The sequence below is a fragment of the Mesocricetus auratus genome, unplaced genomic scaffold (genome assembly GCF_017639785.1).
Source record: "Mesocricetus auratus isolate SY011 unplaced genomic scaffold, BCM_Maur_2.0 Super-Scaffold_100043, whole genome shotgun sequence".
NCBI classification, from domain to species: Eukaryota; Metazoa; Chordata; class Mammalia; order Rodentia; family Cricetidae; genus Mesocricetus; species Mesocricetus auratus.
In genome coordinates, this window is record NW_024429220.1 from 2,070,752 (window position 1) to 2,092,643 (window position 21,892).

Here is a 21,892-nt window from a genome sequence, read left to right on the forward strand (position 1 = left end):
CTTAAGTAGAGAACAATATAAAAATAAAAATTACCAAAATATAAACTGCCTAGCCCAAAACAGCTTTGTGGATGACTCAATGGCGTATGTGTCATCAGCAAATGAGTTGAAAGGATTTGGGTCCGTTGGGTACAAGATTATATATAAATGAGAGCATGGAGGTAAGCAGAATTTAAATTAGAAGAAGTACAAGTTCTTATATATCATCTCATTGCCCTTAGATTGGTCTTGTTATTCTTCTTAGCATCTTGTCAAGAGAGCAAAATAATTGCCTTTTAACAAGACTCCAAAATTTTTGCTGCTACCATTTGTTTTTGTTTTTCCCTTCTCTATAGACTACCTACATACATAAACACACATACTACTACCACCACCACCACAGTCACCACCACCACAAACAGCAGCAACAACAATTAATGAAAAAAGAGGCCATGGATTTGCAAAATTGCAAGGGGGTGGTGTATGGGCTTGTTTGGAAGGAAGAAAGAGAAGGGGAAAGTGATGTAAATACATTACACTGCCAAAAAATAAATTAAATAATAAAAAACCCTTCTTAGCCCTTCCCACAGAAGCCTTCCCACAGAAGCCTAGTGGGACAAATAAGACACTGTACAATTCCTGAAAAACTGAAGTAGATGATGCCTAAGTATTAACTAATTCTGATGATGATAAATTAGCGATCAATTGCTAACTACAAGGCAGTGCATAGGTGCTAACATGATTTGAGAGTTGTTTTTAATGCTTTTTGTTTGAAGGGAAATATGGCCTCCAGGGATAGGATGACCAACTACAGATATTTCATTCTGACATAGAATGACCTAGATAAGGCTTACTTCTAGAAGGGAGAGAGGGAATGGGCTGAAAGAAGTATAAAGATCTCAGAGATCATTTCTTGTCTGGTAAATATTTTCTCAGAAGGACATGGGAGGCATTAAAAATAGTTCTCACTTCTGTGACCTTTAACCATTAACAACATCAGTGCATATATACATATATATATATATATATATGTATATATGAACAAATAAGCCATAACAAAACTGTCCATGCTGGAGGAGAAAATAAGAGTGATTATGCTGGAGGTTAGAAATCCCAGAGGCTAATGTAACTCTAGAATATATTTTGTCCTAAGAAAGGAACAATAGAAACTGCTATAGCTTATAATACAAAACCAGCTAATTTTCAAAGTCTTCCATGAATGAACTTACATTATCACAATTTCAAAGCTCTGAATGAGACAAAGCTTTATTTGCTCCACTGCAATGAGGAAACAAAGCTCACCATGTATGTTTTCTAAGATCATAATGCTAGGAAATTGTAAAAGTGGGATTGAGGCAGTTAGAAATGATAATAAATCTAGCATTGTGTCATAAAACAAAACTGTAAGTCATAACAGACAGAGGGGGTTGCCAGAGGATGGTGTGATTTATGTACCAATTGGTAAAAGTGATCTAGGACACTATGTCTTAAATTTAATTTTGTCAAACTCAAAGCAATTCATCTTAACAAACAAAAGTGCAATGTCAGTTAAAGTGACCGAGTTCTATTTCCATCTCTTCTGGGCTGACTATGTCCATTCACACCGTCAAGAACATACTGTAGGTTTCCCAAAGTATGGCATGGTCTTTCAAAGACCCTTCACCACCATTTTTGACATTGCTTCAGTTAAATCACTGAGTGTATTCATCTTGACTAATTTCCTAATCTTCAAATCAGAGTATGTTAGCCAATAAGAAAGGCGAGTGTGAACCAATAACTAATTAAATACAATGCTAGTCACACTAAAGCAATTACTCAGTAGTAACATTAAGGTATTTTGGAATCCTGCTCTTAATTCAGTTACACAAATGAGAATCAACTGTATAAAGTACAAGTACAAAGGATAGGGTAATAGCAACAGTAAATAAAAAACATCAGAAGTCAATTCAAAAGAGGAATTAAAAGACCATACATATGTGTGTGTGTGTGTGTGTGTGTGTAGTGCATGTGTACATGTATGTGTACCTGAAAAGGATTATATTTTGAGACATGACTTTGGGTTCTGAGTATGTAGTTTAGTCTTGTCTACAACTCATTAATTATTAGAGACAGACTTTGAGCAAACAGTTCTTCTGCCTAGGTTTCCTGAGTGCTGTGATTACGGGCAAGTCCCATACACTGTTTTTTTAATCTATCCATTCATTGTTTACCTGCTTGATTTTCATATTAAACAAATGGCCTGGACAGTAACTGTTTTGGAAAATATCTTTAGAAGGATCTATACAGAATGATAAATCAATGTTTGATAATGTGAATTCTCCTCTCAGTATGCATTGTACATATACATTTTTATCTTGAGTGATTAGCCTCAGATGGTAGAAGGCATCTTTTTGCTTGTACTTTGGAATTTTTGTCTTATCACCATTATAAATTATTCCTAAACAAATAAGCTCTATGTATACTACAAAACTATTAGATTAGTGTACATTATCTGTAGGGACTGAGAAAAAAGTAAATACTAATAAATCAATGTCTCAACCTGAGAGTATAAATAATTTTTCACAGAGGCTGTTTGTTTGATACTTTCACGAGTGATAGATGAGACTTCATACTTATTTGGGCTTCAGAGCTACGAGCAATGCTTAGGGGAAAGGAGGTTCAAAATTCAAATTGCTCTTGGTTATCTGGCAAAGGATCATAAATAAATGTAATGGTGGTAAACTACAAAGTCATGGTAATACATCTTAAGTGGGTGGGGAGAAGCAGAGAGGCAGCACAATTCAACAAGAGTAGGCAGCCACTGGGTCTACACTGTGCTGTTTAATGGGCGTTCTCATAGGCACAGTCCTTTGGCACTGACCTGTAGGTGCTTCTTTTCCACTGCATAATGGAAGAAATAAATAAAATAATTTACAAGGTACAGATTAAACTGTCCTTAAACTCTAAATAGAGGCATGTCAAAACAGGAAAACATGAATTAAGAATTCATGAGTGATACAGATGACTGTCCTCATAAGCATCCATATTGCTACCATGCTTACTTCCTTATTCTAAACTACCAAAAGTAGCAAAGCAATTATATCAACTAATCTAAAGGGATGAAGTGCCCTGTTCAACTATATTCCCATTAGCAATGTTGGGTACATGAATGCTTATAAGTTATGTTTCTTTAGTGTTCATTGTGAATCCCATTGGGAGTTTCTTATACAAACAGAAGGTTAAGTCTTGTTTGAGATAGAATCCAGTCTGTACAATCTGGAGTTTTAGTTCATGTTTGCTTGTGTTAAACACACTGATTAAAATTTCAAACCAGTGACCTGTTTTATTGCTGTTTTCACTCTCTGTGTTTGACCTACTTTCAAGGTGTATATCTCTCAAGATCTCAAGTGAAAGACTCTTTAAATATTCTCATTGCACCACTGAAGACATGACTGCCAATGAAATCTGTGGTAAAGTATCCTGAAGGAAACCATGCAGGAAGATTGTCTACTGTGCTATTCAGTCAGAATCTAGACCAAGTGGCTGAAGGGCGCATAGGCACAAATATACTGGATAGAGAAACACCATGTATGCCATCCTAGAGTCTTCATACAGTGGCTGAAGGAAGCAGAGGCAGACACCCAGAGCTATACACTGAGCTGAACTCAAGGAACCCAGTGACAGAGAGGGAGGACTGATGAACAAGGAGGTTAAGACTGGGCAGGAGAAACCCACAGAAACAGCTGACATGAACAAGGAGGGGCTCACTGACCCCAGACTGATAGCTGAGAGGCCAGCATGGGACTGATCCAGACCCCCTGAACATGAGTGTCAGTGAGGAAGACTCAACATTCTTTGGGGCCTTGGACAATAGATCAGTATTTATCCCTGGCATCCAGATGGACTTTGGGAGCCCATTCCATGTGGAGGAATGCTATCTCAGCCTAGACACATGGGGGAGGGCCTAGACCCTGCCCAGGATGATGTGACAGACTTTGTAGATCCCCCATGAAAGGCCTGTCCTTCCCTGGAGAGTGGAGTAGGAATTGGTTGGGGCATTGATGGAGCTGAAGGGGGAGGGGGAGGGGGGCAGAAGAAGGGATTGACATGTGAAGCAAGCTTGTTTCTAATTTAAATAAAAAATTAAAAACATCAAATTTGATGCACTGATCAGTAGTATCTAATGACATTAACAGCAAATGAAGCAACTTGAAATTATTAGCAAAATGTATACTACAGAAAAACCTAGATTCCACTGTGACTTAACACATCTGGAGGTGTACCTAGTTGTGATACCTAAAATGTTTCAAATTCCTTCATTAACCCCAATCAGGGTATTTACAAATCTCTGATCTTAATGACCTCTGGAGATCTGTTGTTCCTGTGAAGGAAAAGTCAGTGTGGTAACACATTACTTAGAGTAACTACTCTAAAATTTTAACCTTACCAATAGGATGATGCATTTCATGACTGCAAAACAATTCTAACAAGTGTATTTCCCTTAACTCACTTACATTTAGACAGTTAATAGTCACTAGGGAGATCATGGATGACAAAGCATAACTCTGACAGTAAGACTGTGTTTATATAAAGAATGCCTGCTGTCCTAGGGTCAAAGGCTATAGAACTGTGGTTTCTGAGAGAAATTGGTCAGAAAAACACAGCATAGCCCAGCAGGGATTTATTAAGATGAACCACTTCCATTTTTTTTGTTTATTTGAAGTGAGCTAGATTGTGAAAGTGTTGAAAACCCCTCCTGTCACATAGCTGGGAGGAGCACCAGCTCCTTAGCTCATCATGGGGATGCTGATTTCTTGGAAGATGGAATCCCTGTTCATGACACTGAATAAAGCAAAGATTTCAAAACACAGGGAATTCTAAATGCATATACACTAACTTGACCACTCCTTGGTTACTCAGCATGGTATTCAGAAAGTCAACACACGAACATGGTAGTTTTCAGAAAACAAAGAAAGAGTTTATATAGTTTCCAAGGATGGATGTCTGCTAGAGGTGAATTTAAAGTTTCTAAATTTGTCTCTGTATGAATTCCACTTTATTTATATGTGTGTGTGTGTGTGTGTGTGTGTCAAATTTTAGAGCAAAACACTCTGTTGCCTCTGCCTTCTGATATCCAAAGTTTGTGAGAATTTAAAGCTTATTATAAATTCCCACAGATGTCATTGGTGTAATAAAGGAGCATCAAGATAATCTCTGTAATAACTATGGAACCTTAATTTCTAATTAACTTATTCAGTTAGAATTTGAACACATTGCACAGGTCACCAACATACACTTTTCCACTGTATACAATGTTCACTGTACTACATACATATATCATGACTTATTGATGCAGTCTACATGACTCACTTAATAAATTGCTACAGTGAATTATCTGTCATTATAAGTGTTTATATATAATTTCCTGTACAAAATAATTTCATTATTTAAGCATTTCTTTTCTTTCATATTGTTAGCTTTCCTTAAAATTGAGAGTTATATAAACATGCCCACAAGTGTTCCTGATTTAATAAACTTGTATTTATAGAATTTATACTCTTTAAAATAAAAGAGTCCATGAGAATAATTCTTTTATTCTGATAGGTGATACCTCCTAGAAAAGGGATGAAGGATTGGGTATGGTGCTTTTTGTTAAAGCACCAAGACAACAAAATTATTGCATTGGATATAAAATTTCATTAGACTTTCAAAATTCTTATTCTACATTACTTAATGTTGAGGAAATACATTCCTTTACAGAACAGTAACTGTGATGTGAAATGAAACTATGATATCAAATATTTAGACAACTATTCCAAAGATAAGTGCACAGTTGAGATGGCAATGAATGCCTTCTTTTAGAAGCAGGACATACTTTAAGCATGGAGAATGCTGAAGGAAGGAAAGCAAAGGAGCTACAAAGTGAAAACTTTGAATGACAGAAGGCATTCAGAAAAGGTAGCCCTTGGTCTATGATTGCCCCCCTGTGAGCTGAATATGAAGTGGAGCTACTCAAGTGGCAGAATTCAGAAATGTAATATTGACTTTGGGAGAGAGATAGGTGTGGGAAGAGAAACTCTGGTATAATATTCTCTCTTCCTTTTCCTTGTCACTCTTTCTGAGCACTTTTGGGCACACAAGTGTATGCACACATGCATGTACACACACACACATACATACAAAACACACACACACACATACATTTTCCCCTAAAATGCCTGATTCTGGTGGCCTCCTTTGGTCCGTGTCCTTGTATAATTTCTGACTGGTGTGTGGACTAAAACTGGTGGCTGGTTGGAAATTAATAGTGCACAGAAAATCACTCCTATGATTTGGTTACACATGATTGTGGTTGCTAGATTACTAGGAATCTCATCATCTTGCTGGGTTTCTTTGATGCTGGAGACATTCCATGACCAATCAAAATGGCAGTCCTACTGTAATAGCCCTGTCTGAACTCTGTGCTGTTAATGACGACAGAACTTAGATGAGATGTCATGAATCAAGTGAGTTAAGGCCAGCTATCATCCCCAGTCAGTCTCACTGCAGCCATTTCATTGAAAACAACACAAGAGAGGAAATATTAAAATAGTGCTATCCCAGTACAATTTTGCTTCATACAGGAAATAGAAACTTCTAGTTCATAACTTATAAGATAAAGAGGAGGACTATACTCCCAATGCTACTGCTACTCTCTCTCTCTCTCTCTCTCTCTCTCTCTCTCTCTCTCTCTCTCTCTCTGTGTCTCACACACACAGACACACACATACAGCTTATTGTTAACTCCACACACACCTTTTTACTGCATGTTGCACACATTTCACATTTACTTTTAAGAAGGGTACAATACAAGGGCTATTTAATAAACTTTATGTACTTATTTATTTTGAAATAAAAATGAAAGTTGAATCACAAATTAATGAGTTAAAAATTGTTTCCATATTTTATAATTATATTTCTTTCTCTATTTATGTAAAATGTAAGGTGTGTTGTTAAATGATTTGAAGCTGACAACTAATTAGTCTTCTTCATGAATCAGGTCTAGTTTTTTTTTTTAACATCAAGACTGTGTTTTGACAGCAGAAATTTTGGGAAATCAGAAAGTCTTGTTAAAGTACAATTAGTCTATGCAGAAGGGAATGCAGACTTAGCCTAATATCCATACAGTCATTTGTATTGGTAAATTACCATAGTTGTACTCTAAAAGAGAGCAAAGCAGCAAATAAGGGATGTGTGTTTTGCTGAAGCCCACATGGGTTTTTTTCCTCGAGAAGAGCAAAGAAGCATAATGACACTGGATCATCAAGAAGAGACGGCAGACTTATACATCCAACCAGCTGAATGTATTACTATACCCTCAAAATTAAAACTTTCTTCAGTTAGGTCTTCCCTGACACCAAAATCTATGAAGCACAGATAAGAAAGCAATGACTCAGTCTGGAACGTTCCTATAGAAAAGCTGACATTGTAAGGTTCTCTTCAAATAACTGTTTGATATTTCAAAGTTTCTTCACCTTGTAAATATCAGCACAACCTATGTTTTTTCTTTCTTTTTAATTAAGCATCAATGTCTTTCTAGAAATCTGATCAAAATTCATTTTCCTGTATCATCTAAAAATGTAGAGCACTGGAATTTTCACCATTAATATGACCATACTTATTGCAGCAGACAAAATTAAAAGGGAAAATGATAGGTGCATTTTAGTAGGAACACATCTAAAATAACTGACAATATAATTATTGAAGAAAAGATTTTGAGTAACTGCTGTAAAAGATGGGCACATGGGTGGTCTTGGTGGGAAGAGGTATAGGAATACTCACATCTATTATGCTTTATGGAAAGTAAATGGCCATCATCATTATCAGTGTGACAATGCAGGACTAGGTTTGACACTGCAGCATGAAACGGCAGATATGACAACTCCTATCCTTATAATTTGGGAAAGTTACTTAGCCTTGCACTTTATTCAGGGATAATGAACTCACCCTTTGTAAAACTCGATTGTTGTGGCATCTTGCAGGAGATTTCAATTGTACAAGATAATTCAGCAGTGGTAGCCGTTGCAAAATAAAATGGACTCTTGACAAAGCTAACTATTGCTTAAATTCTTTTTTGCTTGTTTTTTTATTCAAGAAAGGGTTTCTCTGTGTTGTTTTGGAGCCTGTCCTGGAACTCGCTCGGTAGACCAGACTGGTATCGAACTAACAGAGATCTGCCAATGTAAAGACAGAGTATGCAGATAAATAAATCAGGTTAGAGAGTATTATAAAAATGATAACAGGAGTAGAACACCATGACAGAAAGCAATTTGGGAAAGCGCTATTTCATTTTTATCTCCATGTTATATTTCATTATTAAAGGAAGTTAAGAAGGAACCCAAACAGAGCAGCCATGATAGAGTATTGCTCACTGGCTTACTCCTCATAGCTTTCTCAGTTTGCTTTCATATATATCCTCAGAGCCAATTACCCAGGTATAGCATCATGGATAATGAACTAGACATATATCCATATCAATTATTAGTCCCAGATCAATTACTACTTCAGGAAAGATCTTGCCCACAGGCCGGTGTGGTAGGAACATTTCTTTAATTTATGTTCTTTTTCCAAATGACTTTAGCATGGTGACAAGTTGACTCAAAACTAGCCAGAACAAGAACAATAATGAATTAAATAGGTATATCTACCAATAATTGTCAAGATCTGCGCTAACAACAAAATGCCAACTGAGGTATTTAGAAGAATTGAATATCTGTGAGTCACCAGCCTTTTGAGGAGAGGGAACCAGTAGGAAAGGATGGTGTCTCCAGGGAGTTATATTACTAAATGGACACCTTGTCATGTAGCCATGATTGAAAAGAACAGCTCTCGAGAGTACTAATGGGCATAAAGCTGATGCTAGGGAGTAGGAGCAAATGTGCGCCAAAGATATTCCCCAATTCAGTATGGCATGTCAGTAAGCACTCTGCCTTATAGAATGATGAAGGGATTGCCATTTTTTTATTTCACTATCTCTCTTCTACTTGACTTGTTCTGACATGAATACCACCTGCCTTTTAAATCCTGAGTTTCCAGATTTGAAAAGAGTAATTTCGCATAAAGAGAGCATTATACCTACTTGTAGAAAGTTCTGGAAATAGCCTCTGGATTCTGGACTTTTATGGTGATTAAATGAAGATGTTCCTGTTTCTTCTTTGAGGAGGCAGTGAATACATTTAGCAGAAAAGAAGGGAAACATACTGATTGGTGGGAAAATGTCAGTAAATGAGTTATATCTTTCTAACTCTGTATTTATTAATATTATATTATTTAACAGCTCCAGAAGAAACAGTCAGGAAAGATTTTATATTGATATGCTTCCAAATTCCCAGTGACAGAACAAACTTTCCTCAGACATAGGTTTTCCTGGTCCATCCAATTCTATAATTGGAAAATATCGATAATACTTGTTTCCATGACAATGAAGACTGTGATTATTCATTTTCCAAAAACTATCTGGTAAATATCCAGTTCTTATAAACCACCATCCTGTCACTTATTCCTTTAATAAGAACAAAATTGAACTGCATGAAAATATTGTCACCTGGAGGTACCTGTGAATTTAATGTGTAGCAGAAAAGTTTGTGTTTCTCAATTTCAACATGGAAGAAAATGAAAAAGTTTTAACCAAGGGCCAAATTCAAGGAGTTTAAAATCATTGACACATCAGTGATATCCTGAAGTATAATTGACTCATTATTCTTTTCATTGCTTCTAAAGTTCAGAGTCTAAACTGAATGATTTTATATGATCGTAGAATCCTAAAGTACACTGGCCAGAGAGAATAAATTAACTGCCTTCAAGAAAATGGGTTTTGCACATTGGCAATCATCCTAAATGACCAACAGTCCTTAAGGCAATGCCATTTATTGTCCTGCAGTCCACAGACTCTATAGAGTTATGCTTGACTGTAGACACAATTGTCAGTTGAATGGCTAACTTGTCTTTGCTATTTTTAGAGTAGTTATCCATATTTGGGGCAATTTTAATTAAAGTGCTTGCAATAATATTGTCCCTGGTTCTAGCTCAGGTGAACAGTGTTTTTTTCCATGCATTTTTGGACAAATAGAAATGTCAATATATAAAACTATCTATCTGTCTGGTGGTCTCTGAGGATTCATGACATCTGTGCAGCTGACTGGGTCAGTGACCTTAGGGACTTTTTGGTTCAACACTGAAAGTGAATCTGTTGTTTCACATCAAGCCAGTGAAAATGTTAGTTAAATGAGACAAAATAAACACGGGTCTTTCCATCTCTGTTAATGAGATTAATTATTATACCCAACAGACTTGCATACTGGTATAGTTATTAACCAGAGGAACTTTGTGGTTTAGAAACAATGATTGTTTCAACTTTCCGACTCTCTTGCTTTTTTCTTTTTTCTTTTTTTTTCTTTTTTGTTTTCTGAGTCACCACTAATGTCACTTTGTTCCTGAATATCATTCTAAGAGTATTTTTATTGTTTGTTTTTTATGGTGAATGCTTGAATGTAGCGACAGTGAGTTCTTTTGGAATGAAAAGAATAAAATTCTCCTATGAAAATTCACCTTGTCTGTGAAAATGTCATTGAGACTTTACATGGGGAATCTGGACCTGAGAAAGTAGTCCAAATGCATGGTAATACTTTACTTGCTGATATTGCCAGTGGTTGTGTCTTTTACTTGAATGTTAGCTTTCTGAAACAGTGACAACCTCAGATTCTGACTGCTAATTTGATAGGCAAAACAGCACTAACTGATGGGAAAATCAACTCAGAATCAGTTACATAACTTGAATTATGTTCTCTTACTTTTATAACAGGATTTATCTCCCTTGGATAAATTCCTGTAGGTACATATCAAGATCATATCAACAGACAAACACTATATGTACATTTGATAAAACTTCATCATTTATATGTGTCCCTTTAAAGAAATATTCACCAGTGAGAACAAAAATTAAAATCTGCCACTGAGATACCATGTCTACAATGTTTTGTACATAAAGGTTCATTTGCATGCACCCTGTTACTGATCTCCATGTGCTGCTCATCACTATTTTCTTTGGAACTGTTACTCCCACTTCTTTATTTTACTCACCCCTTGCCTTTGAAAGGATATGTGTTATTACTTCCATTATTCACATTTTTTGCTGAGAATTCCTTAGAATTTTTTATTTTTGTATTCTTAAATTAATTTTCTCTTTTCTTTGTTTGGAGAAGTAAACCTTAAAGTATAATCACAGCTCAGTAATGGATATTTTATCTTACCACATAAAAGGTATTTTTTTTACACATTTTGGACTGTATTTTTATGTTTATGTGATGGTAAGATATTTACGTAACTTTTCCTTTGAGATTTGGTGCAAGCATTGTGTTTTTGGTTTTTTTAGTTATTTTTTATGGATTTCATAAATGAATGAAAATCATTTTTATCATACTTAATGCTACTTCTCCCTCCATCTTCTCCATGTTTTCCTCTCTTAGTACTCTGCAATTTATATCCTCCTAATATTAATGGTATGTACATAGGTATGTGGCTGATCTCTAATCATTAGATGTGAGTGTAGGTGCATGGGTAATCTGTGGTGAAGGGTTATCCCTGAAAAACTTGATATTCTCTAAGTAGCAGTTAACTGCCTTTAGATCTTCAGCTAGTTGTGGAGTCTATGAGTCTCTCCCTTCCATGCTAGAAGGTTGACAGATGTGGTCTTGGGAGAGCAATGCGTTGAGAGTACATCATCTCAGTACATAATGCACAGAGTACAGCTACAGAGGACACAATTTCTCAGCAAGTCATCCTGGTCCAATTTTCCCTTTTTCACAATGTTACTTGAGTCTTCAGTGTAGTGGCTGTGTTTCACACACATACAACCAGCACTACCTGTCTGCAATTTGACCCTCCAGGAAATTCAATTCTGGAAAATATTGGTATCATAGACCACTTGCAAGCCATAGAAACCACATAAAGTTCCCTCCCAGCACCAACCTATGAGAAAAAAATGGTATACTGGTATTACATGCCAAAAACTTTACTTTGAAAAATTTCTTGATTGTTCCCCAAATGTCAACCAATCAGAAACCACCCCATACATACTGATATAATCCTGTAACTTTTGTCTTTAAAACCTAGCAGTAAACAGGGAACTTCACTCCCTCTGGAGGCTGTTGCATCAGCTTGTTAGACAGGGTTCCCCCAGCGGTAAGACAGAATAATCAATGAACCTTGTGCATTTGCATCAGTGTTCTGTCTCTCTGATTCCTTTGGGGATCCTTGTGACTTACACACAACAAATTTTGCTATATTTTAAAGGAGAAAATATAAAATAATATAATTATAATGTAATCGAACGATCCTGAGTGAGGTAACCCAGTCACAAAGAGACAAGCATGCTATGCACTCACTCATATATGGATTTTAGACATGGAGCAGGGCATTGCCAGCCCACAGTCCCACCGCCAGAGAGTCTGGGTTGCAGGGAGGACCCTAAGAGAGATAATGGTAACCCGGAGAAAGGTTAGGGAATATCATCTCCTAATTGGATTGAGGGGAGAGAAGGGGGGGATAGAAGGAGATGGGACATAGAGAGGGAGAAAAGAGAAGGGGAGAGGAGGACATGGGAGAGCAGGAAGGTTAAGCCAGGGTAAGAATAGAAGGGAAAAGGATGGGAGATACCAGAAAAGAGGGAGCCAGTATAAGTTGCAGGAGAGATCTGGCACTAGTGAGATCTTCACAGATCTACAATGACACCAATTGGCATTAAGGCTACCTTAAATGCCCTCCCGTGATAATGAGAATGATGACTACCTTATATGTCATCTTAGAACTCTCATCCAGTGGCTGACGGGGCCAGAGGCAGACACCCACAGCTGTGAACCGAATTGAACTCCTGGAGACCATATGCAGACAAGAGAGATGACCAAAGGAATCACGATCGGGCTGGCAAAACCCACAGAGGCAGCCGACCTAAACAAGGGGGAACACATGGACCCCAGAATGATGACTGAGGGGTCAGCATGGGACTGATCCAGACACCCTCCCACCGAACCTGGGTGACAGAGAGGAGGAGGCCTTGGCAATATGTGGGAATTTAGGGAGTTGAACAGTATTTATTCCTGGCATACAGAAGGACTCTGGGTACCCATACCACGTGGAGGGATGCTTTCTCAGCCTGGATACATGGGGAAGAACCTGGGCCCTTCCCGAGATGATGGGACAGACTCTGAAAGTCCCTAATGGAGGCCCTTGCCCTCCCTGGGGAGCAGAGGGGAGGGCAGATGGAGTTGGGGGTGAAGAGTGGGGAGGATTGGAGTGGGGAAGGAGGGGAGGGAGAGGGAACTGAAAGTGACATGCATAGAAACTTAAATAAATAAAAAATATATAAAAGAAAAACAAATGAACCAACTACAACAACAAAACAAACAAAAATAATGTAACTGAATTTGATTGAATATGACCTTGGTAACATGAGTTTGTCATTATCTTCAGAACCTGATTGAAAGCATTCACAAATGTTTTTCCAATCACTCTGCAAACCTGTCCTTAAAATTGGAATGCAGAATTAATGTGGCTGAGGGACTATTGACAGAGGAGGGAGAGTCAGTTTTCTTTATGGGTGTGGTCTCAGGTTGACCTTGTTCCAGTGGAAGCCCCACATCTGTTTATATATAGGCAGCACTAATTAGACCCCAAGAGCTTTTCTTAAAAGCATTAATTTTGACTGGGGTGTGGGTATGGGATATGGAAGAAATTGAAAGAGGTTGTTTTAAGTCAGAACTCCTTTTGTTTATTTTCCTTTGCATTGCTTGGTTTTGTGTTATCTGTGTAATTCTGACTGTCCTGGATCTCACTCTCTAGAACTCATAGATCCACCTTCCTCTGCTTCCATTGAAGGAGGGGTAAAATGTGTGTACAACCACCACCAGGCTCATTGTTAGAAAGGATTTTATTTTCTCTTCAGAAATACAGAATTCATTTTGTAATTTTTTTATATTTGGAGATTTTATATATTCCATTTTCATTTCTTTGAGGCACACAGCCAAAGTAAATAGTAGAAAAGATAAACAAGCAAATGTTAGGTGAAGACACAAGGATTTATATACATGTATTTATTTATAGACATATAGAGCTGAAAATTTAAATATGTAAAAATATCTAAGAGGCTTTATACCAAGACAATAACATCCCAAGAAGAAATGAAATGAATGCATAAGGACTTTAACTTTCAAGGTAATACAAGAAATTTCATCCTTGCTTTGAAATGAAATCCTTCTCTTTCTATCTACTTCCTCCCTGGAATACTCTGAAAATATTTCACAAACTGAAAATATGAAATTATACGGCATATGTGTGTATTTTATTCCTTCATGCCCTAATGGCCTAAACTGCCTCTAATACTTGGAAGTTGAACTTCAAACACGGAATGAATCTATTTCCTGAATTATTAACCAACTGTTCTTTAACTAATATCATATAATTTGTGGTATTCAAGATGTTTAATTCATAACTATAGTAACATTTGAATTAAGTGAAAAATCCCAATAATCACATGTTTAGTTTTTACCTTGGAAGATCATGTTATTCAATGACATATTTCAAAATGGAAGTATTTTGGAAATAATGTGGGATTAGTTGTAACATTCTTAAGTTACAAATCAAAGAAAGACAACAACTACCAAGGGCACTTAAGTACCTAGGCACACAGCTAAAGCCATCAACTGCCAAGGGCATTTAAATACCTAGGCACACAGCTAAACTGTAATATTTATTCACTTCCTGCATTCTACTAGCTTTGGCTTTCTCTTTTGCTAAGAATGGCTTCCATATGTCATTATTATTGCTATAGGTCCATTTCCCCTTTCATACTACCTAAGGTAAGTAGAGAAATGATTTAAAATAATATTCTAATGAGCAAATCCTTTCAGAATAAAATTTAAGGGACTGCCTTGAATTTATTACTGATTTTATGCTGATATGCAAGGCACACAACATTGGGGGCTTTGCTGAATTGTTATGAGGCTATAATGTGCTTTAGCCTTTTTATCACTTAAAATATTTCAATGGAATAGAAGCAAATCTTTTTATGTAGGCATCTAGGTGAAGAATAATAACATGTGATTCATGAACTTTATGAAAGTTGAACATATGGTGCAGAGAATACTATATTGTGTTGGTGCTTTATGGAGCAAAATATCCAAGAATTGTTACTATTTTATGATATAACCTATAACATAAATGATTGATTTTATTAGCAGTTACAATAAAACTGTAGTCTAATATCATAATCCTGATACTAGATAACAGAAATAAAGAATTTTTCAAATTCAGATTAAACATTTGGTACTATAGTTATAATAAGTATATTAATGCCTATTTTTACTTCATTTTTGTGATTGATTTTTTCCTCATAAAACCTTGGCATATGTAGAACTTATATAAAAGGTCACAATCATTTACTTGAACCTCCAAAAGGGATCCTTAATTTGTCCAAATAATAAAACCTGGAGTCAGATATAGAGGAAATGCTGAGGTATTATAGAGAAGGAGCAAGCCACAGTCAAACCTTACTTCCTTAGCGTCTCAGGAGACAAGAGAGCAAGTTTCTGTTTCTTACTTATATCCTGTTTCTGCCCAGCTATCTCACTTCCTGTCTGTCTGCAGAAACTTATAGACCTCTATGGTTAGCTAGTGGCAAGCTCCATTCTTTGACCTTCAGACAGGCTTTATTTGTACAAACTAGATATTACCAAAAGACCCTATTTGCTTTAAATAGAAATGATTTCACATAGTCAATGAAATTATGACTAAATTTATATAGTTACCTAAATCAAGTTTTTATTATGCATCAGTAAAGTGTCTAATACTGTGCAAGACGTACACAGATTGGAATAAAAATGATAATGAATGGAAATTGTTAGGGAATAGATAATATTTTCTAGATATTGTTGAAATTTGCACATAAACTAACTCGTATAATTATCATAGTGTTTCTAAAAGGTAGAAGCTATTCTTTTACCTACTTAATATGTATTAATCAATATGTAGATTTTGTCATTATTTGTTGGGTGAATAATTGATTTACTCTTATATAGCACTCATTTTCTGCTTTACTGGTAAATGGCATTTCAGTCTTATGTCAGGTAGGTGACATCATTAATTTTGACCTACTGTGGATTTAGCTGTTTGGGATTATGAGAGTAATCATTCTGTAATCAGTCCTAATTATAAACTCAGAGCAGAACTGCTTTGTGAAAAACATTAGTTTAAAATTGATTTGATGTTTTACATAGCTAAAGAAACAGAAAACATACATACATTCCTTTCTTGATGGTGGAAGGACATCACAATTGAAACAGAAATACTTGCTATATGTGTAGGTTAGTTAGGAAAACAATTTCCTATAGCTTAGAAAGCTCTGGAAATCTGTGTAGTGATTTGTAACAGAAAGTCGGAAAATAAACCAGTTTTGGTGCCACTGAGAAGTAGTCAGCACATAGGGTCACATAGGAGTATATTGATGTCAGTTCTTTTAGAACACTGAGAAAAGACAAACAAGACTCTGATATTAAAGGGACCCAAACAAAGTGTCATTTACTAAGGCATGAATTAATGCACACACATATGCACGCGCACAGACACACACACACACACACACACACACACACACACGGAGGAGGACTAAGACCCAACAAGGTACTATGGGAAGGCATTCAGTAAGTGGAAAGTCAATAACAGAAGCAGTTGTTAGACAGGAGGTCTAAGGTTAAGTCAGACACAATATAGTAGGTTTCATTTGAGATACCTTGAGGCATTAAATTAAGGGCCCTGGTCAGTGTATAAAGTACTGTGTAGTGAGGTTTCAGTTGATGCCAGTTGTGGGACTTAAAGGAAATCAAATCATATTTTTTCACATGAATGAAATATAAAATTTTGATTAGCATAGAAATAATAATCTTCAACGAAATATTTTTATTTTCTAGACACTGGTTATGAAACCATATTATATATAACACACACATATAGTTATTGTAACAATGTGTTTCTATTACCCTCAGCTCTCACATATAGAATTTGAAGTAATGGAGCGATGGTGAAAGGAGGCATTCACATAAACTTAAGCAGGTTATATATCTAACTTTGCTATGAGTTACAATGATTATTTAAGTTATCATTTGTTTTTCCCACATACTGAACATTGACAAATATTTCAGTATCACTAGAGAAAACCATCATTGTAAAGGTAGACAAATAAGCCGGAATCCATATTCTGCCTTGCGGAGCAGAAAAATTTGACAAGTAATCAGTGTCTGCAGTGCCTGCCTTTCCTTCCTGAAGTCAATATTATTTTCTTTATAGAATTATTATTTTGAGAACCAAAATGACAAGCTGAAACATGCAATAATAGTTTTCTGTCACTGGGACAAAATTCCTGTGATAACTTCTAAGAAAGAAATCTTTATTTTGACTCATAGATTAGAACATCCTGTCCTCTGTCTCACAGCAATTTGTGTAGGAATCAGAGGCAATGTTTGTGGCAGAGGAGACCTGTTCATATGACAGCAGAGGCAAAAGAGAGAGGGAAAAAGGGGGCTTCCTTGATTCCTTTATGCATTATGTCCCTAGTAACCCATGTTCCACTAAGTTACATATCGGATGAGCACCCCTATACCCAATAGTGTTGTGGGGTGGCAAGCAAACATTTGGCTAACAAACATTTAGGACCTGAAGATCAAAACTATAACACAACCCCAGAAATGCAAGGAAATGAGTCCCCCCACTAAATAGAGGAAGCGAACAAGATCATGAGTAAATTGGAAGCATGGCAGGGAGGAAGGGAGGTAGGAGAGAGGAGGGGACAAGAAGAAAGGGATTGGGAAGGTAGAGTCGGGGGAAGGGCAGAGAGGGAAAGCAAGGAAAGATTTACCTTGAGAGAAGGAGGCCTTAGGGAGTTAAAGAGAAACCTGGTACTAGGGAAACCTCCAGGACTCCACAAAAATTACATCAACTAATAATCTAAGCAATAGTGGAGAGGGTACCAGAAGCGCCTTTCCCCTATAATGAGATTGATGACTACTTTAAATGCTATCATAGAGTCTTCATCCAGTAACTGATGGAAGCAGAAGCAGAGATCCACAACTAAGCACTGGGCTGAACTCATGGAGTCCAGTTGTAGAGAGGGAGAAGTGATTAGCAAAGGGGTCAAGACCATGTTGGGGAAACCCAGAGAAACAGCTGACCTGAGCAAGTGGGAGCTCACTGACTGCAAACAGCCAGGGGACCCGCATAAAACCTAACCATGCCTCCTGAATGTGGGTGTTAGTTGTAGGCTTGGGCAGCCTATGGGGCTGCTGCCAGTGGAACCAGTATTTTTCCCTATAGAGGGATCCCTTGCTCAGCATAGGTACAGGGTGCAGGGCTTCAGTCCTCCCCCAAATGATGTGACAGACTTGGATAATTCCCCATGGAAGGCATCATCATCTCTGAGGAGTGGATGGGAGTTAGGATGGGGAGAGGTGGGGAAAGTGGGAGGACAGGAAGGAGAGGGAAATGAAATTGCCATATAAAATAAAATAGGTTTAAAAATTTTAAAAAAAACATGAAAACTATAACATGGGCTTTAATGAATAAATAATATTTATCACTACAGATGCCAATGACTGTGAGATTTAAAGAAATGTATTCTTCTATATATAATGTGCATCCTGACCACAGTTTCCCCTCTCTGTAGTCTTCTCAGTCCTGGACCCAACCTGCTCTCTCCCACACAGCCACTCCTCCTCCATTTCCCTTCAGAAAACAGGAGGACTCCCAGCAATATGAGCTGAACACAATAAAACATGAGCTTTTCTTCCATATCCCTTCTTTTTTATCTAGATCCTCTGTCTTTGTGTCCTGATATTATATGTTCCGTTTGACCATTCTACTTGAAAAGCTTTCCTTTCCTTCCAGGTTTTTATTTTATTTTTCTTTGTTTGTTTACTGCATTGAGTTATTGGGTTTTTCAATTCTACCTTTATTTCAGCTTGAATCACTTTCAACACTGCTATCTTTTTATTTAAACTCATTTTCAAGTCCTGGATTGTCTTTATCATTTCCAACAGCGTTATGTTTGTATTTTTGTAGGCATTACTCAGACATTTATTCTTAAATTCTTTCTCCTTAATTTCACTGAGACGTTTCTTTGTGTCTTCTTTGATTGTTCTCTTAAATTCTGTGCTCTAAGTTTTCATCTAGGCAATTCTTACTGTCAAACTTTTCTACAGAGCTAACAATTAGGGGGCCTCCATGGAATTGACAAAAGCACTCTGCATGTGTGTGACAGTTGTGTACCTTGGTCTCTTTGTAAGACTCGTGGCAGTGAGATCAGGATCTGGGGCTTAGATGGCTTCTGGAAACCTGTTCCCCATTCTGGGTTACCTTGCCCAGCCTTGGCACAAGGGGGGGGAGCTCAGTCCTGCCTCAGCTTGCTGTGCCATGATTTGCTCAATGCTCCTTTCTTTATGAAGATGGAAGAAGAGTGAAAGGGGAGGGAGGGTAGATGGGAAGTGGGGGTGGGTAGGGGGAGATGACTGGGAGGAGAGTGGGGAGTGGAAACTTGGGTTGGTATGTAAACACACACACACACACACACACACACACACAGAAAGTTTGGAGTGATGATAATGGCCTGCTCTCTTACATTGCTTGTATTTATGTAATGTAATCTGGAAATACGGACTTCTCTTGTTAGTTTTGCATCAGACATGTTGGGCAACAAATGAGGATATCTAAGTGGGTAGAACCTAGAGGTTGGGAATGGCTTAATAGAGTGAAGTCAGATGGACAGAATGTATTGATCTTATATGCATAATATATGACGTAGCTCAAGCCTGGAGTGTGGGGGTGTATCTGGCTAAGTGGAACAGCCGGGTATTGTGTGGAAGGGGCCTGTTGGTCATAAACAGGCAGGGTGGGTCATGGAGGAAGCTTAGAAGTTGGTTGTCGCTCACTCAGGGGTGGCTAACCATTGGCTGCAGGACTGTCTTAGTTATGGTTTCCATTGTTATGAAGAGACGACATTACCACAGCAACTCTTAGAAAGGAAAACATTTAATTGGGGTAACTTATAATTTCAGAGGTTTAGTCATCTATCTTCATGGTATGATATGAAAGGTGCTGGAGATGGAGCTGAGAGTACATCATCTTGGTCCACAGGCAAAAGGAAGTGAGGCTATCAACTTGACAGTGTGGCAGAGGCCACAAGGGAAGATAGGTGGGAAAGCCTGGGGGATAAAAATGGTGCGATGTTGTTATTTTCCAGTTTTTAAAAGTTGATAAAAAAGTTATTCAATAATGAAATATAAATAACATATCAATACTATTTTCATGTCAGAGAAAATACAATTGCAGAAATGTTTTGTGACAGGCGGTAAAAGAACTCCTGGGGGAATGAGGGGTTAACGGATGGGGGGGTTGGGGGGAGGGCACGGGAGGAGGGGAGGGAATGGGAGAGGGACCTGGAACTGACTTTTGAAGCAACCTCGTTTCTTATCTAAATTTAAACTGGAAAATAAAATATAAAAAAGAACTACTGTACAATATGTTAAACTGTACCATTAGAAAGAACAACTATGCTACATGGTATGCTAGACACTGATTCAGACACAAACATCTCCTCAAATGGGAGTCAAGGTCCACCTTTCAATGCATGTGCACACCACATGAGAGGGCAACAGAGTAAAAGCAGAAGTGTGCTTCAGGTAAAATCCTTCCACTCTGCATTCTTACAGCTCTTTAAAACCTGACATGTTCTCTCAACCAGGAGTATTCAACACATTTAGCAAATCGTCCTTTGTTTTTAAAACAGATTTGATTTCTTTCTTTATTCAATCACACTCTTTGTAAAACTCCTTTTGTCTTATTTTGTTTGTGTCAGTGTTTTGCCTACATGCATGTCTGAGCAACGTATGTGTACTTGGTGTCTACAGACACTAGAATAGGGTGTGTTTTTTTCCTGCAAATAGAGTTACAGGATAGTTGTGAGCCTCCATGTGGTATACGTGGGCATTAACTAAGGTCATCTGGAAAAGCAACAGTCTTAACTGTTGAGCTATCTCTCTGAGACCACACTATCACTTTTTGACACACCACACTAAGAGACATGCATATACCTTTCTATATTGCCTTTGATTTCTAGAAATCCAAATAAAACATTTACTATCACACACATTTAATAGTGTATATGTTGAGAGGAATACATAAAGACACCCCGATTCCATACCACTCTAACACCATAACTACATTTACTAACATGAAATAATCCATATTTTCATAAAATTTGACACTGGATTAATGCTACCAATCAATTAATCTATTTAAATGCACTATTTCTCCATCATCAATGAATGAAGCACAGCTGATGGATTTCATACAATTTTTAGGCATAATGTAAACTAAATCATTTCATAATATGCAAAAATCCTTTCAATGGTTTTCTCACTTCAATACACTTCGTACAGACATGACTGAATATGGCTATACTGACAGGAATATCCCATAGTATAATCAGTATGGACAATGGTAGACTGTCAACTTGAACGCCAGTAAATATTTCTATGAATGTACATGAAACCGTTGATCAAGTAGACCAGTGTGGGAACACCAGACCTTGAGCAGAAACCCACTTCCCCTTTGGCCTGGGAGCAGGCAGCTGTGTGATGTTTACTGAAAACAATTCAGTGCTAAAGCTCTTGATAGGGCTCAGATAAGGGCTTGCTCACTGAAATACCATGCCTTTGACACCCCCTACGGCTAGATGTCTCTTCCTGTTTCCCTGCTGTTCTGGGGCCGGAAATTAAACCACCAGCCAGGAGGGTGAGAAGTCTGGAAAGAATTGTATGTAGATGGATGGCAGAAGTCCTTAAAAAGGGAAGCTCCT